Source organism: Pogona vitticeps, chromosome 8 (assembly GCF_051106095.1).
Source record: "Pogona vitticeps strain Pit_001003342236 chromosome 8, PviZW2.1, whole genome shotgun sequence".
In the NCBI taxonomy this organism is placed as follows: domain Eukaryota; kingdom Metazoa; phylum Chordata; class Lepidosauria; order Squamata; family Agamidae; genus Pogona; species Pogona vitticeps.
The window spans coordinates 16,567,097-16,594,956 of NC_135790.1; the positions used below are offsets into that span (position 1 = coordinate 16,567,097).

Genomic DNA, 27,860 nt, shown 5'->3' on the forward strand with positions numbered 1-27,860 from the left:
CTTATTTATTGTGTGTGTGTTTAGTCGTTTAGTCGTGTCCGACTCTTCGTGACCCCATGGACCAGAGCACGCCAGGCCCTCCTGTCTTCTACTGCCTCCCGGAGTTGTGTCAGGTTCATGTTGGTTGCTTCGCAGACACTGTCCAGCCATCTCATCCTTGGTCGTCCCCTTCTCCTCTTGCCATCACACCTTCCTAACATCAAGGTTTTTTCCAAGGACTCTTTTCTTCTCGTGAGATGGCCAAAGTACTGGAGCCTCAGCTTCAGGATCTGTCCTTCAAGTGAGCATTCAGGGTTGATTTCCTTTAGAACTGATAGGTTTGTTCTCCTTGCAGTCCAGGGGATTCTCAAGAGCCTCCTCCAGCACCCCAATTCAAAGGCATCAATTCTTCGGCGGTCTGCTTTCTTTATGGTCCAGCTCTCACTTCCATACATCACGACAGGAAAAACCATAGCTTTGACTATTCGGACTTTTGTTGGCAAGGTGATGTCTCTGCTTTTCAAGATGCTGTCAAGATTTGTCATCGCTTTCCTCCCAAGAAGAAGGCGCCTTTTAATTTCAGGGCTGCTGTCTCCATCTGAAGTAATCATGGAGCCCAGGAAGATAAAATTTGACACTGCCTCCATATCTTCCCCTTCTATTTCCCAGGAGGTGATGGGACCAGTGGCCATGATCTTAGTTTTTTTGATGTTGAGTTTCAGACCGTTTTTTGCACTCTCCTCTTTCACTCTCATTACAAAGTTCTTTAATTCCTCCTCACTTTCTGCCATCAGAGTGGTATCATCTGCATATCGGAGGTTGTTGATATTTCTTCCGGCAATCTTAATTCCGGCTTGGGTTTCTTCCAGTCCAGCCTTCCGCATGATGTATTCTGCATATAAGTTAAATAAGCTGGGGGACAATATACAGCCTTGCCGTACTCCTTTCCCAATTTTGAACCACTCAGTTGTTCCATGACCAGTTCTAACTGTTGCTTCCTGTCCCACATATAGGTTTCTCAGGAGACAGATAAAGTGGTCAGGCACTCCCATTTCTTTAAGAACTTGCCATAGTTTGCTGTGGTCCACACAGTCAAAGGCTTTCGCATAGTCAATGAAGCAGAAGTAGATATTTTTCTGGAACTCTCTGGCTTTCTCCATAATCCAGCGCAAGTTAGCAATTTGGTCTCGAGTTCCTCTGCCTCTTCGGAATCCAGCTTGTACTTCTGGGAGTTCTCGGTCCACATACTGCTGAAGCCTACCTTGCAGAATTTTGAGCATAACCTTGCTAGCGTGCGAAATGAGTGCAATTGTACGGTAGTTGGAGCATTCTTTGGCGCTGCCTTTCTTTGGGATTGGGATGTAGACTGATCTTTTCCAATCCTCTGGCCACTGTTGAGTTTTCCAAACTTGCTGGCATATTGAATGTAGCACCTTAACAGCATCATCTTTCAAGATTTTAAATAGTTCAACTGGAATGCCATCACCTCCACTGGCCTTGTTGTTAGCCAGGCTTTCTAAGGCCCACTTGACTTCGCTCTCCAGGATGTCTGGCTCAAGGTCAGCAACTACATTGTCTGGGTTGTCCAGGATATCCAAATCTTTCTGATATAATTCCTCTGTGTATTCTTGCCACCTCTTCTTGACGTCTTCTGCTTCTGTTAGGTCCCTCCCATTTTTGTCTTTTATCATGTTCATCTTTGCGCAAAATGTTCCTCTAATATGTCCAATTTTCCTGAACAGATCTCTGGTCTTTCCTTTTCTGTTATCTTCCTCTATTTCTTTGCATTGTTCATTTAAAAAGGCCCTCTTGTCTCTCCTTGCTATTCTTTGGAAGTCTGAATTCAAGTTTCTGTAACTTTCCCTATCTCCCTTGCATTTTGCTTCCCTTCTTCTCTCTGCTATTTCTAAGGCCTCGTTGGACAGCCACTTTGCTTTCTTGCATTTCCTTTTCTTTGGGATGGTTTTCGTTGCTGCCTCCTGGACAATGTTACGAGCCTCTATCCAAAGTTCTTCAGGCACTCTGTCCACCAAATCTAGTTCCTTAAATCTGTTCTTTACTTCCACTGTGTATTCATAAGGGATTTGGTTTAGATTATACCTGAGTGGCCCAGTGGTTTTTCCTAATCTCTTCAGTCTAAGCTTGAATTTTGCTATGAGAAGCTGATGATCAGAACCGCAGTCAGCTCCAGGTCTTGTTTTTGCTGACTGTATAGAGCTTCTCCATCTTTGGCTGCAGAGAATATAATCAATCTGATTTCGATATTGCCCATCTGGTGATTTCCATGTATAGAGTCGCCTCTTGTGTTGTTGGAAAAGAGTGTTTGTGATGACCAGCTTATTCTCTTGACAAAACTCTATTAGCCTTTGTCCTGCTTCGTTCTGAACTCCAAGGCCAAACTTCCCTGTTGTTCCTTTTATCTCTTGGCTCCCTACTTTAGCATTCCAGTCCCTTAGAATGAGAAGAACATCTTTCTTTGGTGTCAGTTCTAGAAGGTGTTGTAAATCTTCATAGAATTGTTCAATTTCAGTCTCCTCAGCAATGCTGGTTGGTGCATAAACTTGGATTATTGTGATGTTGAATGGTCTGCCTTGGATTCGTATTGACATCATTCTATCATTTTTGAGATTGTATCCCATTACAGCTTTTCCCACTCTTTTGTTGACTATGAGGGCTACTCCATTCCTTCTACGGGATTCTTGCCCACAATAGTAGATATGATAATCATCTGAGCTGAATTCGCCCATTCCTGTCCATTTTAGTTCACTGATGCCCAGGATGTCGATGTTTATTCTTGCCATCTCCTGTTTGACCACCTCCAGCTTCCCAAGGTTCATAGATCTTACATTCCAGGTTCCTATGCAGTATTTTTCTTTGCAGCATTGGATTTTCCTTTCACTTCCAGGCACGTCCACAGCTGAGCGTCCTTTTGGCTTTGGCCCAACCACTTCATTAGCTCTGGAGCTACTTGTACTTGTCCTCCGCTCTTCCTCAGTAGCATGTTGGACGCCTTCCGACCTGAGGGGCCCATCTTCCAGCGTCATATCTTTTAGCCTTTTGTTTCTGATCATGGGGCGTTCTTGGCAAAGATACTGGAGTGGCTTGCCATTTCTTACTCCAGGTGGATTGCGTTTAGTCGGAACTCTCCACTATGTCCTGTCCGTCTTGGGTGTCCCTGCACGGCATAGCCCATAGTTTCTCTGAGTTACTCAAGCCCCTTTGCCACTACAAGGCAGCAATCCATGAAGAAGCAGCAATCCACTTATTTATTGCCCAGATGCAAATCCAAGAATCACATTAAATATTAGGTTAGAATTATATTCTAAAAATATATACTTGTAATGTGTTTTATTTACCTCATTAAAATGCCTTTTTTGTGCAAATGTGGTGGTGGGGCATCACAGGTTATTTAGCTATTATAAACAGGCGTTGTGACTCAAAAAAGTATGGGGAAAAAAAGAAAGAACAGGGATCAGCTTGAAGAAGGTATTGGTAAAAGTGTGGACAAATATTAAATCCAAGAGGCAAGCTAAGCCAAGAATGTTAGTATAAAACATGTGGTGCATATTGTCAGTTTAATCTGTAGTCCAACGTTTTCAGATTGAAATGTTGGAGCCAGTTATTGAGAAGTGACTGAATTACAAACACATGGACCACCCCTTCTGCCTTTCTCCTGCACCCCCCGGCTTTGCTCCCTGTGTTCTGTCTTCCTGTCCTCCTCTCACTTTTGCTTTTTCTCTTTCCTCTTTTCTTTTCAAATTCCTCTTTTCTTTTTTATTTCCCCTCCTGTTCATCCTCCTTCTCTACCAACAGTTTCACCTGCTGTTTCTATACCCTTTCCCTACTCCTCGCTGCTCTTCAATCCTCTCCTCTCCTGTCAAATTCCTTCCATATCTGAATAGCATCCTCTTTGTTCTTCCCATCTTGCTTCTTTCTGTCCTAGATTCTTTCCCCTCCCCACTCCCCTCCTTTCCATTTTTTTTCTTTTCTTTCCCCTTCCTTATTTGTTGTTCCTACCAATACTTTGGCCATCTCATGAGAAGAGAAGACTCCTTGGAAAAGACCTTGATGTTAGGAAAGTGTGAGGGCAAGTGTCACGTTCCCGGGGGTTACAACAGTCGAAGTCTGATAAACTAGTCCAGGGTCAAGAATACCAAGAATGCAAAGCCAATGTCCATAAATCAACTCACAGAAGGAAGTCCAGTGTCAAAGTCCAATACATAGCATAGTCCAGAGTCAGAGTCCGAAGTCCAATACCGACATAGTTCAAGGGCAGAGTCCAGAGTTCAGGGTCAGGAACACGATACAAGAAACGTGGATGCAAACCAAGGTTTTGACTCCTTGCTTTCACAGAATTTCTGGCTTCACTGGGAGCTGTTTTATAGTAAAACAGCTCCTTGAGCTGTTGGAAAGCTTTCTATCCTGTTAATACTCAGGACTAGATGAAGGTAGGTTTCTTTGAGCGATCCTCTGATCTTCTGGTCCTAAGTCTTTCCCGAAGCCTGGCCCGAAGCCTGTCTGCTGTGGACTGAGAATCTGGAGGCGGTTCAGGTGTTTCTGATCTCTCCACATTCTCTTCAGCCACAGTTAACCCTTCGGGTTCCAGGTCTTCGGAAGCACTCATAACAGCAAGAGGAGAAGGGGACGACAGAGGATGAGATGGTTGGACAGTGTCATCGAAGCAACCAACATGAATTTGACACAACTCCGGGAGGCAGTGGAAGACAGGAGGGCCTGGTGTGCTCTGGTCCATGGGGTCACGAAGAGTCGGACACGACTAAACAACTAAACAACAACGATAATTACTTGGGCTACAAGGAGTCCTTTGCTGTTCTGGGAGAAGAATGACAAATGGCACAATGCTCCTCCACCCCCACCTTCACCCTTTGTACCCGATCCACCCCTCACCCAAAACAGCCAGTCTGGACAGGCTCTTAATCTCTCTTCAAGGTCAACCAAGCTAGAGACCCATCAACATCTCCTGTGATAGCAGAATGCTTAAGAAAATGACTATACTGTTGCCACATGACATAAGAGATCTTTATTACAATCAAGAGATCACATAAGCCATGTAACATGGTGGATTCTTCTTCAGAGGCTAAAAAAGAAGAAATATTTACAATAAAACTAAAGTTCATGGCAAACTCGACTTTAGACTTTGTAATCCATTGGAGTGCAGTTAGGATTGCAAGGTCTTAGGGCATCCCCTGGTCTCAGGAATTGCTATGCTTCCCCTGGTCTCTAGGCAGGAAGACAAATCTCAAAATAAGTAGCACTGGAGGAGGCTCTTGAGAATCCCCTGGACTGCAAGGAGAACAAACCTATCAGTTCTAAAGGAAATCAACCCTGAGTGCTCACTGGAAGGACAGATCCTGAAGCTGAGGCTCCAGTACTTTGGCCATCTAATGAGAAGAAAAGACTCCCTGGAAAAGACCCTGATGTTGGGAAAGTGTGATGGCAAGAGGAGAAGGGGACGACCGAGGATGAGATGGCTGGACAGTGTCTGCGAAGCAACCAACATGAACCTGACACAACTCCGGGAGGCAGTGGAAGACAGGAGGGCCTGGCGTGCTCTGGTCCATGGGGTCACGAAGAGTCGGACACGACTAAACGACTAAACACACAACACGGAGGAGAAAGTTTGAGTGTATTGTGTGCGGCAGCTTTGTATTCAGTCACCTAGGCTCCCATCTTCTCCCCTTTCCAAACTGGAGCCAAAAGTCAGTGGTTCTGTGCCAAACTGTCCCAAGCATTGCACACATCGTCTTCTGGGAGATGGTGCCAGAAACTCGCGTTACCAGCCTCCTTCTCTTGTATACACATATTTTGCAACAGGGAGAATGCTGCTCACTAGCTAAGGGCTGGCGAAGACATGGATGATTGCAAGTGAAAGAAATGTGCATGGACAATGACTTAATACAAAGCCTTGTGCATCTAGCGACTATGCTTGGAATGTAAATCCTTTTCAAACCTCGGTATTAGCATATCCTTAGGGAAAGTCCTGTAGTCTCTTCCTCTGCTTAGCTGTCTGAAAAGTCATATATTTGAATATTTATATATACTGGTATGCAGGGTGTGCGGCTACTTATTATAAACCATACTGCTGGTTTTGACCGGTAATTATTTGGTTTGATAATGATTGCAACAATAAGAGCAACATGGCTCCAGTTGTGAAGTAAGGAAGGCAGTGAGACTATCTGAGCGAAGAGTCTGCGTTAAAAAGAACTAGACAAGGAAGACTGAAGGAAGGGTGGAATGACAATAGATGGAAATGCTCCTGCAGCTAAGGAGGCTTCTTGTAAATGCAGAAGAATGGTACTGACTTGCTTCTTCCTGCTGCTGTCCAAGTGGGGAGGATTTTTAGTTAGGTCTGCTGATAAATGAGACAGTAGAACATCATGTGCAAATCCTCCATCAACTCCGAGGTATTTGCAGGTCAAGATTGAATTTCAAAGAAGCAGCATATATTTTTCTTTTGCATATGTTAGTTCCCCTGTAATCACCCGTAACTTATCACAGTGCAAATACTGCTTCACAAAGCAATGGGATGAGCTGGTACAACAGGAGCTCTGTCCACCATTAACCATCAAAAGAAAATGCAAAGACTAGAGTGCAACTTGGACTCCATAGTCCCACCCAGTAGAATGAATCAGAGGGATGCAGCACAGCTAGCTTAACACATTTTGAAGCTGGGGGAGTAATGAACATTACAACCCACAGAATGTGTGCTCCCAAGTCCATGAAGTCCAGATGATCTAATCACATCACCTAATAAATGGCTAATAAATGGCTTGAGGGCACTGTTACATACAGCACTGATGTTACCTGTCTGTCATGGGTTTGGAGGGAAAGTTCCATCCTATGGGGAGTGGAAGGCAGGACATCAGGAGGAGGGGCTGTACTGTATATATATGTGATGCGTGTGTGGAGAAGGAGAGACGCTGGGATGTGAAGAAGCAGCAGCTGGGAAGAAGAAGCTGGTGTGGGAGTCTGTGTGTCAGACAGGGTACTACTGTGTGTCAGAGTACCAACCTGATAGGTTCAGGTGTCTGTTGGTTAGCCAGAACTGATAGGTTCAGGGTCTGTGCTTCAAGTTAAGGGTTCTGTGTGAACCAAACTGTATGCATGTATGAATGAGAATAAGCCACGTTACTATATCTTATTCACCTGATCATTTTATTTTTCCCTGTGTGTGATTTAAATAAACCTTATTCTTTTATTTGTTGAAAATCCATCCCTGGTCTGTGTGACTTCTTATAGGGAATGGTTGGTGGCAGCTTAGTTAACGTGTGGCAGATCCCAGTAGGTCTGGGTTTGTCACATTGATTGGTGTCCAGCGTGTGGGATACGACTGGTCCAGTTGTCCAGTGGTCCAGCAAAGCCTTGGCACGTGGGCCCAGAGCAAGGGGGGTCTAGTCAGGGACAATCTGAGGCGCGTAGGTAATCTTCTAGGTGTACCTCACGGGGAGGTGCGCTAGTGGAAGAACGTGCCAACTGGGGAGACTAGATTAAGGTGCTCTGAGGCAGCCTGGTTTTGGCGGGAAAAAAGCTGAGGCAAAACTGTGTAGTAGAAGTGATTTAGCCTGCCTGCTGAGAGGCCCAGCAGAGGGGGGTAGGCTCTAGCTTGCAACTGTTGCAAGTAGTGCTGAAGGACAGCAGCAATCTATAGAAAGCTGGTTCTGAGGCAAAAGAGAAAAAAAGTGGTCGTCTTATTTTGAGGCTTGACTTTTTAAAGCAGCCTGTTCTGAGGGGGGATTATGCCCTTGACTCGAAGCCAGATAGCAGAAATGGGTGAAGTGAAAGACCCCCAGGTTGACCAAGGTTCTGAGGATGAATTTGGCTCAGTGCAAGGTGACAGCACAGGAGAGCAGAACCCAGAACTTAGAAAATTGCTCATAGCCCAACAGCATGAACTGAGAATGAGGCAATTTGAAGTGGAGGAAAGATTAGAGAGAGAAAGAAGGGAGGAAAGAGAAAGGCAATTTGAAATGGAGGAAAGAGAGAAACAACGGCAATTTGAATTAGAGAGAGAGAGAGAGAGAATGGAGAGGGAAGAAAGAATGGAGAGAGAGAAAATTGCTCTGGAAAAAGAAAGGATGGCGTTTGAATTAAGGAAATTGGAAATGATGAACCAGAACAATAATAACAATAGGGATTCTGAGGGAGGCCAATTGTCTAAAGCTGACCTGAAGAAATTCCCTGTGTACCACAAGGGAGATTGTCCTGAGGTGTTCTTTTCCTTAGTGGAAAGAGCGTTTGTGGACTTCTCAGTGAGGGAAACTGAGAAGATGACCATCATGCGATCTTTAATCAGTGGTAGCCTGGCTGAGGTCTATGCCGAGATGCCTGAGGAACTGATGAAAGATTTTGCAGAGTTTAAAAAACTGGTGTTTGCAAGACATGGGATAAATGCGGAACAGTTGAGACAAAGATTTAGGTCAATCACCAAAAAGCCAGAGCAGACTTTTACCCAAGTGGGGGCCCAATTGGTGAGGCTGCTTGGGAAATGGCTATCTCAGGAGGGGACAGAGACCTATGAGCAGCTTAAAGACTTGATAGCACTGGAACAGTTCTATTCAGTCCTGCATGGGGAATTGAAATTCCAGGTGAGGGAAAGGAAACCAAAATCTGTGGCAGAAGCAGCAGAGATCGCAGATTTTATTTCCCAAATAAGAAAGCCCTTGGGTGAGGGGAAATCTGTAGGTAAACCCAAAGAAACCTACAGCAAGTACTCTCAGGGACCAGGGAAAAACCAGCAAGGGGGAGGGGCCCATGGTGAAGGGAAGCCCTCAGACATGAAACCAAGACCTCAGGTTTTGGAGGGAAAACCAAAACAAGATGAGAAAGACTCAAAATACACCAGAAAATGTTATTTCTGTCAGGGAAAGGGTCATCTAATCTCAGAGTGTGAGAAATTAAAGCAGCTAAAAGGAATTGTGCCTCAGGATTCTAGTGGAACCAAGCCAAAAGCTGTGTTCTGTGTCCAGAAAGAGCAAGGCTCATTGTCACTGAGGGAGCCTGTTGCCATGGCTGCTCAGTCTGGAACGGCTGCATCTGCTGATCAGGCTGAGGGAGGTGGTCCTCTTGTGGAGGTCAAGCGATGCTTGCTCGTGAGAACAGATTCTCAGTTGTTTGAGACAGCAGGGGTGGACGTAGGAATACTTGGCCGTCAGTATCGGGGGCTGCGGGACACTTGTTCCCAGGTAACCCTGTGCCATCCAGATATTATTCCTAGGGAGTTTATAATCCCAAATGAGAGCATGAAGGTGGCAGGGATTGAGGGGCAGATAATCTCACTGCCAGTCGCGGAGGTACCTGTCAACTTTCAAGGCTGGAGGGGAGTTTGGCGGCTAGCAATTTCATCGACTCTGCCAGCAGCCGTGCTCGTGGGAAATGACCTGGCTGAACATGTGAAAAGGGTGCTAGTGATTACACGTTCACAAGCCACTACGGGGACAGTTCAGGGGGGTAATGATGAGCCAGAGACGGAAGCAGAGGGGAGTTCAGAAGCTGTGGTGGAAACCTTAACCACAGACAGCAGATTTGGACAGGAGCAAAAGGCAGACGCCACTCTCCAAAAGTGTTTTGAACAGGTGACTGACGCCCAGCTAACACCTGAAACCCCAGTGAGATTTCTGGAGAAAAAGGGGATTTTATATAGAGAGACCCTGAGGAATATCTCAAAAGGGGGAGATGGGATCAGAAGTCAGCTGGTGGTACCTGAAAAGTATCGCCCCATGATCTTACAAAGGGGGCACTCTGACATGTTTGCTGCACACTTAGGGGTGAACAAAACACAGCAGAGAATCACACAGAATTTTTACTGGCCTGACATAGGGAAGCAGATCAGGGAGTTCTGTAAACAATGTGATGTGTGTCAAAGGCAGGGGAATAACCGCGACAGGACCAAAGCAAAGTTGTGCCCTTTGCCTGTGATTGACACTCCGTTCAAATGCATAGGGGTGGATATTGTGGGACCTTTGCCCAAGGCCACAAAGAGGGGGAACAGGTTCATTCTCACAATTGTGGACCATGCCACGAGGTACCCTGAAGCCATACCCTTGACTAACATTGAAACTAACACAGTGGCAGATGCCTTGGTGGGGTATATGTCCAGGATGGGATTTGCCTCAGAAATAATCACAGATTTGGGAGCATCATTTACATCAAAGCTCATGAAACGCTTATGGCAAATCTGTGGAATTAAGCACAAGGAAACCACTGCCTATCATCCTGAAAGTAATGGGTTAACTGAGAAGTTCAATGGGACTCTAATGCGCATGATTAGGGCTTACTTGGCAGAGAATCCAAACAATTGGGACCAGAAGCTGCAATCCCTTTTGTTTGCTTATCGATCAGTGCCACAAGCCAGTACCGGGTTCAGTCCATTTGAACTTTTATTTGGGAGAAGGGTGAAAGGGCCCCTTGATTTGATCAAACAAAATTGGGAGCAGATCACCCAGGATGACCCACAAGATGTTGTGACATACATAGACACCTTAAGGAATGACCTAAAGAGAAACCTAGAGCTGGCAGCAGAGACCCTGCAAGCTCAAAAGGTCAGAAAGAAAGATTGGGATGACCAGGAAGGCAGGGAGAGGCACTTTAACCCAGGGGAGGGAGTGCTTTGGCCCAGGCCTTGCAAAGAAAACAAACTGCAGCTGGGTAGCCCAGAAAGAAAATACTTGGGTCACATGGTAGGGGGAGGAGTGATAAAACCCCTAGAGGCCAAAATAGAAGCAATTCGTGATTGGCCTAGACCCAACACCAAGAAAAAAGTCAAATCATTTCTTGGGTTGGTGGGCTACTACAGAAAGTTCATCCCGAGGTTTAGCGAGATTGCGGCTCCGCTGACCGATCTGACGAGGAAGAAGGCTGATGACCGCATCCCGTGGACCAGCGACTGTGAGGCGGCGTTCCAGAGGTTGAAGGAGGCGCTCGTCCAGTATCCAGTGCTGCGTGCTCCAGACTTCGACCGGGAGTTCATCATCTACACCGATGCGTCTAACAGCGGGGTAGGAGCAGTTCTGTGCCAGGAGGATGAGAATGGTGACCAGCATCCAGTGTCCTACCTGAGTAGGAAACTTCAAAAAGGTGAGAGACATTTGGCAACCGTGGAGAAGGAGTGTTTGGCCATAGTCTACGCGATCCAGAAGGCCAAGCCTTACATCTGGGGAAGACATTTTGTTCTGTGCACTGACCATTCACCACTGCAATGGTTAAAGACAATGAAAACCCACAATAGCAAACTTATGAGGTGGGCTTTAAATCTACAGGACTATGACTTTGAAGTGAAGGTGGTCAGAGGGTCAGTGAACTGTGTTGCTGACGCCTTGTCAAGAAGACCTGAAGAATGAAGGCGGCGAAAGAAACATGGACTATGTATATACATTGATGACAAAAAGTTAAATGTACCTGTTTTTTGAACTTGGTTTGTATGAATAAAGGTAAATTGATGTAATGTATATGGTAAATGTTTAAATGCCTAATTGCTATGGTTAACTTAGAATGTAAGTATAAGTAAGTATGATATTGAATGTATAACTGTTTTTGTGTGTTTTATCCAGGTTGTTTTTTGGGAAAAAGCACCTTAGCTTTCCCCCTACAAAACAACTTATAAAGAGGGGAGGTGTTACATACAGCACTGATGTTACCTGTCTGTCATGGGTTTGGAGGGAAAGTTCCATCCTATGGGGAGTGGAAGGCGGGACATCAGGAGGAGGGGCTGTACTGTATATATATGTGATGCGTGTGTGGAGAAGGAGAGACGCTGGGATGTGAAGAAGCAGCAGCTGGGAAGAAGAAGCTGGTGTGGGAGTCTGTGTGTCAGACAGGGTACTACTGTGTGTCAGAGTACCAACCTGATAGGTTCAGGTGTCTGTTGGTTAGCCAGAACTGATAGGTTCAGGGTCTGTGCTTCAAGTTAAGGGTTCTGTGTGAACCAAACTGTATGCATGTATGAATGAGAATAAGCCACGTTACTATATCTTATTCACCTGATCATTTTATTTTTCCCTGTGTGTGATTTAAATAAACCTTATTCTTTTATTTGTTGAAAATCCATCCCTGGTCTGTGTGACTTCTTATAGGGAATGGTTGGTGGCAGCTTAGTTAACGTGTGGCAGATCCCAGTAGGTCTGGGTTTGTCACATTGATATTATCTGGCTCAGCCATAAGTTATGTTTAGCTTTAGAGGCTCTGCTGGTCTCATCTGAAGTGAGATCCCAGAGGCGGGCACCCAAGAGGGGCACAGCCCACACACCAGTACTGTGTTTGTGGAGTATCTTCACAATGGAGACCCACCGGGTCTGTCCTCTTTTACTCTGAAAACATTTGAAAACTTTTCAGCATTTAAAAAAAAATATTCAGTTTTAATCTTCCAACTGCTGTTCTAATTGAATGGAACTGCTGGTTTTAAACTAAGGCCGATAGCCTTAGATCTTTGCGACGGCTCCTTCTATTATTGAGATTTCACAGTCCAGAGGAGGGACTGGCAAATTTCGTTGATAATTCCCTTCCCTTCCCTAACTTGAATATTGATTCTGGATTGCACAGTGTGTTGCTGAACTTTACATATAGGATATGTAACTACAAACATAGAACAAGAAACAAAATAAAGGGGTCTGTATCAATTTCTAAACTCCTAAAGCAGGAAAGATTTTATCATCCAGCAAATAAGGCTGTAGCTGAAAATGGAACACACAAATCCTACGTAGTGTTTCTTCCCTCTCATCTTCGCCTTTTTCTAGCATGCTACAAATTGGATCTACACTTAGCTATGTAACTTAAGGAAACTAATTTCAGTGGGTCCCCATTAAGCAGATTGGGTTTGACTGCATCGTTACTTTTCCTCATTCAGAGAATTATTATAAGGGTTCAAGGCATTGTGGTTGGTTTTTTTTTACCACAGAAAAGCCATTAAGGGAAGGATATGACCAAGTACTTTTTGACTGGTAGCCCTGGGAGCTGTCAATCTGAAGACATCCTGAGCTACAAACATATCAGGTCACTGGTATGAACTGGAAGAAAAGCAATCAAACCAAACGACGGAGCCGGACTGTCTTGAGAAAGTCTCAGAACAGCATCATGAGTAAAGTGGCTCTAAGTGGACAAAAAAAATAAACCCTAAGAAGTTAGCTGCCCTTCTCATGCACTGAGACACTAATGTTACAACATCTTGTACTTGTCCAAATAATCACAATGCAATCTTTGGTAGGCTAGGTGGCTGGCAGGGGCCTTATTTATCACTGGCTATTGTTTCAGGGCACTGGCTTAGCTTGGAGAGCATGTGTTCTCTAAATTAGTGGCTTGGGGTTTATTAACATCCCATTTTCAGCTCTTTAATCCAGACTTTTCTAAAGATCATTTATCACTCCACTCTCCCTTTAGGTTCTAAACATCACCAGCAGCTGGGTCACCTGGGGAGGGCAGGGATGTTTCATCCCAGAAGAGAGTGAGATTGCAGGTTTAACAGGTAGGGGCTCATGTGTGAATCACTAGCTTGGGACTGGAACATCATTGGGAATGGTGGTTTCAAAGCTGTGCTTAATTAGGTGGAAGGAGTGTTTGCATGACCACTAATAGCGGATCAGAGGGACAGCGAGCTATGACTGACTGCTATACAAAGGCAGCCAATTACTTGCATGTCTGCATTATGTATTAACCCATCTGGGCCAGGGATATTGGCTTTGAAAGGAAGACAAAGGAGGGGGTGTGGCAATGATCACACACCAATTTATAGTGTCTGTGCCCTATTGTCCAAAAATAAGCAATTCATAGTCAGGGCAGCTGGAACAGTAAACATCCAGGGAACTGGCCTCACCCCACAGTTTTGCACCCTGACAAGGACGCTTCCCTTTCCGGGCTTGTATGCGGCAAACTACCTCTGTTTGTTTAAGAAATTTGTCCGACAAAAAGAACAGCACAGACCTCCCTCCCCTAGGTGCTTTCTCAGCAAATCTGGAAGGAAAGACAGTTTAGGGAGTTGGGAAAAACAATTAAATTAGTCCTGCAAATGTGTTCAGGTATATGTAGAAAGCACCTAAGCCTGCCCATAATATATATACAGCAGAAGACAGTGATAAAATTTCTGTGGGTTCTAATAACTTACCCTTCTGTAAAGTAGACCAGGTGGTGTTTTTCAAAGATAATTCAGCCCTTCAGGGAAACCACATTCTCCAAGCAAAAATTATCTTATAAAATCTGCTCACTCAACCAGTGCATTTCTTTTGATAGACTGAAAATCCGCTTCCAACCATGCTGTCTTCCAAGTGCACTGGCTTGGAAGGTAGCTCCATTCACATTCTTAGTCAGTAGTGATGGTGGGTGTTGGAATCCAGTATGTGTGGAAGGTAGTACGCTAGAGAAGGCTGTGCATCAAGACTATCAATACCTACTACACATATATATTGCCCCTAGTATTAAGGCAACAATGTCTTAGTACCAGTTGCTAAGGAATATGAGAGGAAAAAAGGGCACCATTATGCCCATGTTTTGCTTGTGAGCTTTCCAAAGGCATCCAGCTGGTCACTATGGCACTGGAATGCTGGACTAAACAGGCCTTTGATCTGAAGCAGTGCAAATCTTACATCTTTTAATACAACACGGCCTAGTTCAAGATCTAACTATATTCCACCAGAAGAGTCGATCCAACTTCCTGTCTCAACCTTCTGTAAAGGATACTTGCAGAAGAATTCACTCACATGCTCTTGCACTGTCCTCTTCATCAGGACTGCTGCAAAAAGTACATGACCTCGATATTATTAAAGTTGGAGGGGAGATCCGATCTGGACAAGGTCCGTTTTATGTTATCAGTGGAGGTGGTTGACATTGTGGAACAAATAGCTGTTTTCCTTGAGTCAGTTGTTAGGAGGCGAAGCCCTGAACCTAACAAACTAGCTTGACTATGTTTATTTTATATTTTATATGCCAATAAAGGTTGTATTATTATTATTATTATTATTATTATTATTATTATTATTATTATTATTATTATTATTATTATTATTATTATTATTATTATTATTATTCAAAATAATCTACTGTGACACACAGTCTGTTTTGTTGGAGGGGATGAAGTTCCATGCTTTCTTTTCAGAAGAACGTATGCTCAAAAAGCACACACAAAGCTGTTCTTTATGAGGATTACATGACTGCAAGTTTTTAACACAATCATTCCCCAGTTGGCTAGAATTCAATAAATGTTATAAAATACAAATTAGCACTTTTGTTTGCAGCCCTTGATTAAGACTGAGACTCCAAGCTTTTCCTGGTTTTAGAAAGTTTTTGGACACTGCCTTAATTAAGATTACTCGTCCCTATTCACAGCAGATGCAGGAGCACTGAAGCGCTTGTTTGTTTACACCATTGATCACAGCCATGTCTGGACCATGAGGGAATTGGGGAGGTGGTGTCTGCTGCAAATCGTTTCCCTTTGGAGCATAATTTTATGACTCTTGTAACTTGGGAGGGAAATAACAGCAGTGACCCGCACATACGAGAGAGGCAGGGTAATGTGGGGGCATCCAAGAGTCACAGCACAGGGGGAGAGGGCTCTAGTTGCATAATGAGGCAGATGATATTTCAAAGGACGTGACCCATTCTACAGTTTCAGTGGCCACCAATGAGAGAAAGAGATACTCTTCTCTCCAGAGCCGATATCTTAACAAGGAGGGGGGCAATTTCATCTCAGCCTCTACTTTTGTGGGTTCGTGCAGAACTCACAGGACAAGCGGTAGCAGCAAGTAAACCTAAGAATAACCATAGTGAATAAAACCAAATATTTATTTAGCTCAGCATTCTCTCTTCCATAATTGCCAACCAGAGGCCTCTGGTATCCCCACACACAGATCATAACGGAAGAAGTCCTTTTCTGCGATCATCCCACCACACAACTGTCATTTACAGGTTGACTGCCTCTAAAGATGGAGATTCCACATAGTTATCACAGAAAAAAAAACAAAAACGAAGACTTATCCTCCATGGATTTGTCTGGTCTCCTTTATGACATTTGTATCCTGCCTTTCTTCTGCCCTGCCTCTCAAAGCAGTGTGCACAACATTCTCACGAGTACTCTCCTATTGAGGAGCTAGCCATACCTAGGCCAGCTTCTCTTTAGCAAGGGGTTTGCATAGCTCTCTCAGACAACACAATAAATGTGCTCTTTGAAATTAATAGCCATAGCCATATCTTTTAGCAACAAATTCCATATATTAATCATGTGACGTGTGAAGAAGTTATTCTCCTTGCAAGTGATGCCCTGGGGAAGGCAGATATCCGGTCATTCATACCCATGCCTTAATTACCTCTCATTGAGATTCTGTATTAGATTCTAATGGGTTGTCTTTAAAAAATGTTCTAAACCTACAGTTAATATAAAAAACGGCAGCCAGCCAGGCTGTTGTATGCATGCAGGCTTCAGCAATCATACTGGATTCCAATTGGTTTCCAAGCCCAAATCAAGGTGCTGATTTTAACTGGCACACCTCTGAACGGCTTGGATGAGTGTAAGGTTGGGAGTTGGGAATGCAAGTCAGTGAAACAATAAGCTTCTCTGAGTTTACACGGAATTGCTCTAATGAGAGATGGAGTCCAGCATGCCTGGAGGGCAGTAGGTTACAGAAGTGGGCCAATTAAAACTTCTTTCCCTTTCATCAGGAAGGTAGATGTCCCAGGAATGCAGAATCTCCTACTCAGATTGGCACGAATCGAGAATGTGGTCCTTACAAAAACAAGCAAAAGTTAAAGGAGAGAATCAAATGTTTCTTGCGATCATCACATTGAAAGACTGCATTTTTTGCATCAACATATCTTGCTGATCAAAAGCTTGTAACATGGCACATGAGAAATACATGAATAATATCTGCCAAGTTAGCTTTCAGGTCCCCTCCTAAAAGAATAAACTGAGAGCTCAGCTATGTAGCTGAAAAAGGTTAAAAATTGGGATGCATGCACTGATTCCATTTGGTATGTGTATGCAGAAGAAGGCTGCTTAACATTTTTATTGTTTTTCTTTAAACCCTCTTTATTATTACTTTCCCCCTCCTTGCTACAGACATCAGGCAGTTGGTTTTTTTATCCCCTTTCATCAACTCCTAATCTCGCCTCTGGCACGTGCCAAGCATAGGGAAACATGGGAAGATAATAAAAATCCATTATAGCCTTGCTTTCCCAAGCCTGAATGAAACACAGTTTAATTGGCATCTTATTCTGTCACTGTTAATACAAGTTTATACTTTGCCGTCTCATCAATATACTTTACAATCTGAGGTTAATTATGAATGGGTCATGAAATTACAGTGAACACTAGTCAGGGAATATCTAATTACTTGTCTGCTTAGCTTTTTGTTAATTGTTAATTATCCTTATTTAATTTGAATTTTCAGTTGGTATTCTACATGTGGTAAAGCCTTCTATACACACGCTCGACACCTATCAGGAATCAGTCCAGCCCATGCTGACATCTACAAAGAGGCTGTGTTGGATCCATCAGATGTCTGCAGATGATCTTTCTGCTTCCAAGGGCTAGAGTCTTCACCAAGCATCACCCACAAGTAGAAACAAGGAGGCTGCCACTTCCTGCTGTCCTTTGAGAAACAGCTGGATCTCTGCCTCCTGCCAGTTATATGAAAAACAGTCTTTGAAAAAAAAAAGGCAGTGCAGCCATAAAAGGCTCCATTTCCCTGGAGGAGACTAGCTGATTCAAAACTCATCTTACTCTTAACGCACAAAAGTACTCTCACTAAGATGTCTATCCACCAATCTTGGCTTCTGACCTTCTGGATGACTATGCAGACGGTAAGTAGGTCATCATCTTGCAAGCCAGTTTTGTACAAAAAATATGTACGCAAGGGTGGTTACTGAAGGGCTATCACTCAATTAAAGGGATTAGAGTCAACAAAATCATGACTTCTAATTGATTATGATTTCACAAATTTTCAAACAACCACAGCTATTGTTTTGAAGGTGGAAAGAAACATTTTTTTAAAAAGATGATGTCTGTTTGTATACACAGCATATCCATTTTGGAAGAGGCATCCCTTGCATGAAAAGGGGAAATGCCTCTTCTCTTGAGCAGTATCTCTTGGAGTTCATGGCATAAGCTTTTTTCTGATCAAGATTGCTGCAAGAAAGGAACAAGCTTAAGAAAATAAAATTAAGATGTCCAAGTAAGCACCCAAACCACTTAACCAAGTTATATAAAAAGATCTGTTACAGCCACAGATGTGCCCCTCCACCCTGCAAACATTTATCATCACCAAATGAGATGTGTCACAAAAGCAGTACAAAGTATACAGATGTGCATAAAACTGAAAATAACAATTCATATTTATATATGCATAAGTGGAAATATAGGTGGTGGTGGTTGCTGTTAGGTGCCATTGAGACAATTCCAACTTTTAGCGACCCTATAAATGCCCTGTCCTCAACAGCTCCTGCAAGCTCAAGGCCATAGATTCTTTGATGGAATCAATCCTTCTTGTATTAGGTCTTCTGCCTTTCCTGCTACCTTCAGATTTTCCTAGCAGGAAATATATACTATAGTTTAAATAGTAATACATCTGACTGTAATATATCTGTGAAGATTTTCAGTCATCCAGGTGAGGTTATCTGGAAGCTGAGTCATGGCAACTGGACTTCTTTCTTATTAGGTTGAAACGTTTGCTACTGAAGAAGCTACTTGGATGAGTAGCAAAACGTTTCAGCCTAATAACGTTTCAGTCCAGTTGCCATGACTCAACTTCCAAATCTGGCTGTAACGGGAAAGACTGTGAGTGGGTGACCTGTAAGGCAGGATTTTCACTTTGGTAAATAGGATTTGACTTTGGTGTAAATGCCTGAGCCTGAGGGCTAAATGGTCATTTGGAGAATTAAAGTTGATAAAATGGTTAGCTACCCTGTTTTCCCGAAAATAAGACCTAACCTGAAAATAAGCCCTAGTATGATTTTTCAGGATGCTTATAATATAAGCCCCACCCCAAAAATAAGCTCCATTTAAGTGAAACCCTGCCCTCCAACTCTTGTGCAGCAACCAGAAGATGACGTGACTGTATTTGAATAAATGTAGATTGTTGTACATGAAAATAAAATATACTGAAAACCCAGAGTAAACCATATATATACTTGTGTTTCTGGTTTGTCTGGTACCCAGGTGCTGTTGATGGCAGCTCTAAATTCTCCACTCTCCTTTCCCTTAGCTGTTTTTTTTCTTCTTTCAAAACAAGACTTGGATAGTTCGAGTAATGAGAACACCAATGAAAACTATATCTTTATCATGGAACAAGATTTTTACCACTTAACTTTCTTTCATTATCCAAATTTAGACAAAAATTGATCCCCTTGCCTCACCAATCTTTCCAAACAACCTTTAAGCCCCTTTCTAACCTTAAAATAAATAAAGATACATCTTTCTTCCCAAAATCTATTATTTGCTATGGCCCTCAACCCTAATGCCTCTATAAATTTACTCAATTTTACTAGAATATTTCTATCATGTTCTAATAAAATCATTTAGTCCATTATTTCTTATTATGTTTTCTTCTTATATCTCCTCTCATCCCTTCCTTTGTCTTATTTCTGTCCTCCTTTCCTTTTCTTCTTGGTTCCTTGCTCAGTTTCAGCTCCTTCGGCTATCAATCCCAAGAAAAACTTAGATAATCACCTGGCAGATATGCTTTTACTGTATTCCTGCATTGAGCAGGAGATTGGACTTGATGGCCTTGTAGGCCCCTTCCAACTTTACTTTTCTATGATTCTATGATCTGCTAACCCAACAACCGCTCCTTCTAATTCCATTTCTCTTGGACTTGGAGCAGAATCTTGATATTTCTCTTCTATTGTCTTTATTTCCAGTTTCCACTGCTCCTCATTTATGATATCCATCTCACAGAGCCATTACAGGCTGCTCTCCAGAGATTCCAGTTGATATTTTCCTCTGTAAAGCACTCAAGAAAACCAGGTATCCCCATTTGTGTTTAATATTATTATTTGCCAATACAGAAATTACTTTTTTCATGGAGTGTTGCCATTTAATTGTTTTGAAGCACAGATCTGGAAATACTTGAATCAAATTTCCTTCATACTCCCGCTGATCAGCTTTTCGTATCATCACTTGTTGGAAGCTCTCTTTTTATATTAATTGTGAAATCTAATAACAAAGTCACTTGAGAATGCTCTAGCACCTCTTTTGCGGCCTACTTGATGAATTCTGGCTATGTATTCCCTTGACCAGTCCAGGTCTAGAGCCTTTATTTAAATCTAATTTAGAATAACTTTTTTCTGTTGGTTCCCTTGATTCTGGAATTCCTCTGATCCTTAAATTGGGTCTCTTCTCTCTATCATATATTTCAATTAGTGGTTTCTGAATTTCTGTAAATTTTACTTCATGTCAATAGATCTTTGCAGCATTATCTTTTGCCAACTCCTCAGTTGCCTAAACTTTAAAATCCGTTTCCTTTCATTGTCTCTCAATTCTTCCAAAGTTCTTATTCATATTATCCTTAAGCTCTTGTAAAGTCACTGCAATCCTCCTAAACCTCCTCATCAGAACCTCATTTGCCATACTTTCAAGTTGCATTTAAACTTTTTTGTCCAGATTTTTAACACGTTAGTCTACTCAGTGAGTGATCACTAGATCTCTATCTCTGCCAAGATCTTGCCTGTTATTTGATTATTGGCATTCAATAATCTCAAAAATTGATTTTAATAACATTTATAGGCAACAGCATATGTAATTGCACTAATTTTTTGAGTGTTGGCTGCAATATTCCACCATGCTACTGGAGGGAATTTAGGCAATTTGTAGAAGTCCAAGCTTTTGTTAGTTCACCTTTCAATTTTGAAGAATCGTTTGTTTCTTCTTCAGTTTCACTTCCAGGCCTTCCTTATCTCACATTAATCTTCATAATAATAAAGTCAGTTTACTTCATTTCATACTGTCTTTGACCTCAAACTGTTCAAGGAAAAATTTAATCAAATAAAAAACCAAGTCCAGTATCTAGTGTTTCCATTCCAATCTATTTCATATCTGAATCACCTTCCATAGCTGTAAGGAAAAAAAAATTCATATTCATTGTAGGTTGCTAATTGCATCAACATCCTGTTCTCATATTATTTTCACAGCTCAAACATTTCTAATGAGTTTTAAACAAAACAGCTGGGACGGGATTTCTGAGTTCACTTCAACACTTCTACCAAATCTTTAATTTCATCCGATGGTGGCTCAAAACTGCAGCTCTGGTCAAAGACGTTTAACAACTATGAACATCCACAAATCTGACTCTCCTGCTCCAGCTGCTCAGTATCAATCACAAGCTTATCAAACAAAGATCTTACCAATTAGCTGCAAAATTCCAGGAACAAGGGCATTTTATAACAAAATCTTTTAGAGGCACGAGGAATAATAAATTATTAACTTCTCATGGGGAAAACCGGAAGTGATCTCTATTGTTTTTGCTGTTATGTGCCATGAAATCACCTCTGACTTATGGCGACCCTATGAATGAGTAATCTCCAAAATGTCCTGTGCTCAGTTCTTGTAAACTCGTCTGTGGTTTCCTTTAAGGAGTCAATCATCTGCTATTTAGTCTTCCACTTCTCCCAAAGCATTTAACCTTTCCCAGCATTCTTGTTTGGCTCAGAAAACCCTGCCTTCTCATGATGTGCCCAACGTATGAAAGCTTCAGTTTCACCATTTTTGCATCCAGAGATAGTTCAGGCTTGATTTGCTCTAGGCCTCGTTTGTCTTTCTGGCAAAGCTCTCCTCCAGTACCACCTTTCAAATTAATCATTTCCCCCCTTTTGTCAGCTTTCTTTACTAATCAGCTCTCACCCTCTAGACATGGTGATCAGAAATAAAATAGTGTGGATTATCTTGGTCTTAGTCTCCAGCAACATATGCCTACACTTGATGACCTTTTCTAATTCCTGCTGGCTGAGGCTGATGCACATTTGAAGTCCAAAACTATCTGGAGAACTACAGATTCCTATGCCTTTCCATATACCACTCTTCTATGCCTTGACATTTGTAACAACAAACAGCTGCATTTTAGCATGGGGAGAAAAAATTGGGGAAACATGCATACTTGATTATCTGGCATACAACTGTTCAACAGAAAGAATGTCAAGTAATACAAGATCAAATTTGGTGACTGCGAAGTCAGCTCCTGACTATCACGATACCATCCAGAAAACCAGACTAACTCTGCTCCGTACTGCACCTGGCATGTTTACTCCTCCAGTCTTTGACTGTGGACTTTAAGAGGGATGCAGATAAACTGGAAGAGGTTCAGAGGACGGTATGATCAGGGAACTGGAAACCAAGCCCTGTGAGGAAAGAATAAAAGAACTGGGAATATTTAGCCTTGAGAAAAGAAGACTGAAGGGAGATATGAGAGCAGTTTGAATTTCTGGTTAAATTCCTCTAGCTGTGCAGTAGAAGTGTGTAAAGAGAGCAGAATGAAGTGGCCCAGAGAAATTAACTCCTTTTCTCACTAAGTTGGCACTTACAGTCTCAATGACTCACTCTGAGACACTGGTAAGAAAAAGAATAAAAACTATTGTCATAATGATAAGATATTGAGTAGTTCATGCAGGTCACCATGTATGAAATTCAACACCCCGATGCTTCTTCTCTCAGTATTTGGCAGGAATGAAAACCAAACATTCTTTTCTGCTTATGCACCTGGTTGTGTTAGTTGCAACATGCGGACTTAACTTGTTATATGTAGCACATACTGTATTTGGCTTTGCAGCTCCAGAATTGCTTTTGGATCTTTGTGTGTGAAGTGATGATGCCACAGCTTGATGCTGTTGCCATCTTCTCTCTGAACTTGTGCTATGTTGATCTGTTGCTGTTCATCTAAAAGCCTCAGTTTCTAGATAAAAATTGAAAATACGTTTCACCATTTTCATTACTGTACACTGCTCATTTTTGAAATGTATAGAAAAAACTTTATCTTCTAGTGTTGCTGCACTTAGTAAGTTGCATTGTAGTCCAGGAACAAACATATCATTTATAGTATTCTCACTTATTTCATCAGGCAGTTCACACTACAAAATGCCAGTCTCCTTTTCTTGAATTATCATGGATTCAGCACTTGTGACTTAAATATTTTCATTGGCCCTTTCCTCTAAATTTATGAAGAAATCTTTTTGATGTGTACAATGACTGATGTACCCTAAGCCAGTAATTTTTGTTCACAATTACGGCCCTGAATGCTTTCTATTCAAATTCCAGTCTTTCTTTTTGTGTCTCTGTTAAAGTCAGACTGCACATATTTTCTGATTCCTTTGTTCTTTTTATTTAAAACTACTACAGTTTTTATTGGTTGAGGAATTCCTTGGGACCGGACAATCCTTTGCCACATGACTTGGCTTCTCACAGCTCCAGCAGCTGCATGACTGGCTGTGAGGCATGCCCCCCCTATTATCTTTCCCATTTAGAATTACATTTGAGCCACTTTCACCTGAAGTCTTAAGGGAGCTTATTTGAGCTATATACTCTTTCCTCATATAATGCAAACACTCTTGATAATGTAGCTGTTTGCCATACAAGATGGACACAAAAGCATCCAAATAATCACGCAGTGGCACTGAAAGAAATCTCATTTTCTATCAGTCAGTTCAAAGCCAATTAAGCTGTTACTAGACAGAAATGTCCTTTTCACACTCTTGTTTGTTGTTTAAAAGCAGTTCCAGTTCCCTAATTAAAACTGCCTCTGGTTTAGAGCTGCAAAAACCCACACGATTCGCCAAGTGCTTCTAGCATCTGTGTAGTAGTTTTACAACTTTTAATATACATCATCTGTTTTTCTGAAAGGCTTTGTGAAATTATTGCTTGCCCTATGTAGCAAAAATTTTTTAGGTCTGTATAACTCTGGCAGGTCTAATTTGACACCTGTTACTGAGAGAGAAGAAAGCACAAATCCAAAATGCAAAAGTGTAATTTTTAAAATTATGGGGAAAATTTTATTGAGGAATAGGAATTCAGCAAAATTTGAGACAAACAGCGCCTGGTGGCTCAGATCAGTTCATCTTGATGTGAAAAGAAATAGGAGCAAAACTTTATAGGACTAAATTAATAACAAGCTGAGATCATAAGACAATAAACCCTTAGTCCACAAGAACAGCTTGACCAGCAGATTGTTCTGGGAACTTTTTGCTTACATTCTTTTGTAGCTTTAACAGACAACATTAGACAGTGACAGACAGCAATATTCTCATACAAACTCACTGATTCTGTTGGTTACATAGTTCTGTGGATGTAAAGTTAATAGAGATGTTTTTAAAATATAGGAATTGTTAGCATTTTCTGCTTGTTACCTTAAGATGCAAAAATGTCAAGCCTCTAGCAGAAAGTTACACTTTCCTATTTCCTTATCTTCTTTCCCTCTAGACCAGCCATTCTCGACCTTTTCTTGGCTATGTCCACCCTAAGAGGTCTGAACATGAACAGAAACATTACATCATTTATTATTGAACATCAAGAAAATGTGAGCATTCCAAGACACTTGACAAAACTTTTAAAAGACTGTATGAAACTGAACATTTGTTAGGTGTAAAATGATTCTTGAGCTTGGTGCAATTTAATATCAGGCTCCAAATTAGACAATGACAGTCAAAGGCCACCTCTTGTCACAATATCAATTCTGTCCTGGATTTTGTCAAAGAAACTACCTTGCTGAATCCACATTCAACCAAATATGTTGCAGGAAAGGCAACAAATTTGAGCTTTCTCCCACAGTGCTGAAAATCTATTCGGCAGGCCACTCTTGATCCAAAAATCTTTTGGGAGCTGACTGAACTGACATGTGCAGTTAAATCACTCTGAAGATCAATCAAGCTCTCTTGAATTTCCGCCTCAATGTGGGTGGGTTGTACTTCAAATGGATTCAAAATCCAACCCAGGGTATTCAGGCTTAACAGATCATTAAATTTGTTGCATATCCTTGTGTATCTGCTTGAGATGCTTCACATAAATGGTAAGGTCATCATCCTTCAGTGCCTCTGTGATCACCTTCAGGTTTGGAAATTGTGAAAAATTTCTGATGTCCTACATTGTGCCAATAGAATTTGTGTTTCGTAAGGAAAGAAACAATGTCTTCCTCACTATCTTTTTGCCCTGTAAACTGTTGTTTTACAAATTAGGTTTCTGAAAAATATCTGCCAGATATAATGCCTTGGCATCAACAAGTTTTTCTCTATATCAGACAGAAATTATGGTGTCCCAGAGTGCAACAAATGTTGAAGGCAGTTCCTCTTGGAAAGCCACCTAAGCTTGGTGTGGAGTACCAGTGCCTGGAAATCTTTACAATCTTCTTCACATAGCTGCCAGAGAAGATGATCCTGAAAGGTATGAGATTTGATGAAGTTACAGCCTTTATGACAACTGAAATTGAAATATTTAAGTGTCCTCCCAAGTTCTTAGACACTAGGTGTTCCCTGTTAATGATGCAATGAATAGTACAGAGAGAAGGTACAACTTTTTTATATGAATCCTCTGTATCAACTAACCATAAAAGCATCAGCATCAGTTGCACAAGCGGCTATATTCTCTATTACAATATTGTTCTCACTTAAATAACTTTTGACTTTTTCAAGATTAGACAGTCCCTTCGTATCTGTTTTAATCCTCCTGGCAGACAAATTTTTTCCCGTCAGTTTGTTACCATTTCAGAATCTCACATAAGCCACAAGTAGAGTGTTGTTAGCTTGTAAAGTAGTTTCATCTAATTTTAAAGAGAATTTCTAGGATGAGATTGAACTGACCAATCTCTCTGCAATGTCATGTGTCATCTCACTGATTCTTCTGTCGACCATCGAGTTGCTCAAAGGAACAGCCTGAATTGTTTATTTGTCACTCAAAATCATGAAACCAGATATTATTATGGATACTGAAGGCAGGATACGCAACTCACTAATGTTGTGAGCATTTCCAGTTTTAGCTATCAGTTTACTAATTTTGTGTCAATGTTAGCTTTCGCTCAAAATACTCTTGTAGGTTTTTGAAGAAATCCATGGGATTATCTTCTCTGGTTGCAAGGTATCCAAATGTGGTTTTTTTTCCAATTTGCTTGGCCTCATGCTTTATTTGAAAATGTAGTCACGCAGTTCAAAAACATAGACAAAGATGGGCTTTGCAGAGATACAATGAGACCATATGATAAGTTTTCCACAGAATATTGCTGACATTATTTTCGCCAAGGATCTCATCGGTTAGAATTATGTCTGGAATTAATTTAAAAAATAGGAAAACTAAAACAAAAGAAGAAAAGAAGAAAAACAATGAATAAATACCATATACTGTATATTTGTGTATAAGCCAAGAAATGTAGGTCTTAAAATTGATCCTAAAAATCTGGGTTGACTTATACACGTGCGTATATGGTATATCTGATCATGAATTTGCTCTTATAGCAATAGATGAAACAAGGGGGCCAGGAGATTTCTTCCCCCTTAGAGGCAAGAGAATCAGAGAGAGGCCCCTGAAAAACTGGGTGCCTGCAGCCAACCCCATGTCCCATCTCCTCCTTCCACTTGTCCCACCATGCTTTACTGGCTTTCTAATTCATGATGCTCACTCCATACACAAAAGGCCAGGCTCACGCTGCTTGGGCATTTCATTGATTCAGTTACTAGGGCCAAACTAAGTGCAGACAAATTGTGGCCCCAAAAACATTCCAATCAGGGAAGCTTCCAAGAGTGACAGTTTTGGAAAAAAGAATGACCTGCATAGCTCTCCGAATGAAATTGGACGCAGGTTTGCTGTTTTAGAAAAGAATGCATTCTGTTTTGCTTTTTCATACTCTTTGCTCATTTTCAGGGCTAGTTATGACTTTGGAACATTAAGTTTAATGAAGCATTTGTTGAAAGTTTTCTTAAAGACATCACATGCTAGAATTTACAAGAGAACATGAAATTTGGATACTGAAGAAGATCTGGAACTAGAGGAGTACTATTTTACCTACAGTACATGTACTTGGGGAGAGATGTCATGATATGAATATGAATATGTATACCTGATACATTAGAGTGTTTTTATATATTATATATACATCCATGTTCGGCATATAAAACTGACAGAGTTGTGGGCAAATAACAATCTACATTCAAGAAATATTCATATAATTGACAATCTGCCATAGCAGCAAAAAGCTACAGTGAAAGCTAATGATCAAATGATATAGAGGACACAGAGGTATGTAGAGAAATATATAACAAAGCTATATATGTTTACCACTGTTTTTCAGTGTGAACTCCTAGAATACTTCAAGAGAAGCACTTGCTCACTCTAACACTGTGAATGAAGAAGTTATCAAAATTTGATATGCAGAGAGCAAAATATTACCACCAGACAATTTAGAGGGTTTGTAAATTACTCCAACGGTTCCCAACCTTTTTGGGATTGCAGACTGTTTGGGGGATGTGGGCTCCATGCACGGACTGGTTGGGGGGCGGGGGCACCTCCCTGCTCGCGGGTGTGTGTGTCACGCTCATGGAGGGGCATGTCATGCTTGCGGGGGGGTGTGTCACACTCGCGGGTGGGTGTGTCGCACTTGCACGCATGCGCATGAGCACGATCTAAACAAACCACACAGGGAGTGCCCCCAGATCGCTTTACTCCTAAACCTATGGAGAAAGTTCTCCCCTTAATGGAGCTCTCAATGGGAAATAAATTAGTTCTGGCCCATACCCCATTCCCCACTGCTGATTTATTTAGCTGGAAACAAGATCTTCTACCATATCAAGAGGTCCTTCAGAAGTACCTGAACCAATGGATCATTACTACTCACCACTCTTCTGAGCAGCCTCCTAAGCAAAGATGAGAAATGCCAGGCTCTTGCTAAGACCTATGCCTGGTATACTACTTATAGCGTTCAACA

The 27,860-nt window shown here is 41.8% G+C and overlaps 1 protein-coding gene across 1 annotated transcript in view; it reads left to right on the top strand.

The window, feature by feature from the left end:
- The first annotated feature begins 6,776 nt into the window (after window positions 1–6,776).
- The window catches only part of LOC144584201 (uncharacterized), a 46,216-nt gene continuing 25,132 nt past the window's right edge, over window positions 6,777–27,860 (top strand). Inside the window, exon 1 of the mRNA XM_078379797.1 lies at window positions 6,777–12,114. The gene's annotated coding sequence lies outside the window, so the exon portion shown is untranslated. The remainder of the gene's footprint in view (window positions 12,115–27,860) is intronic.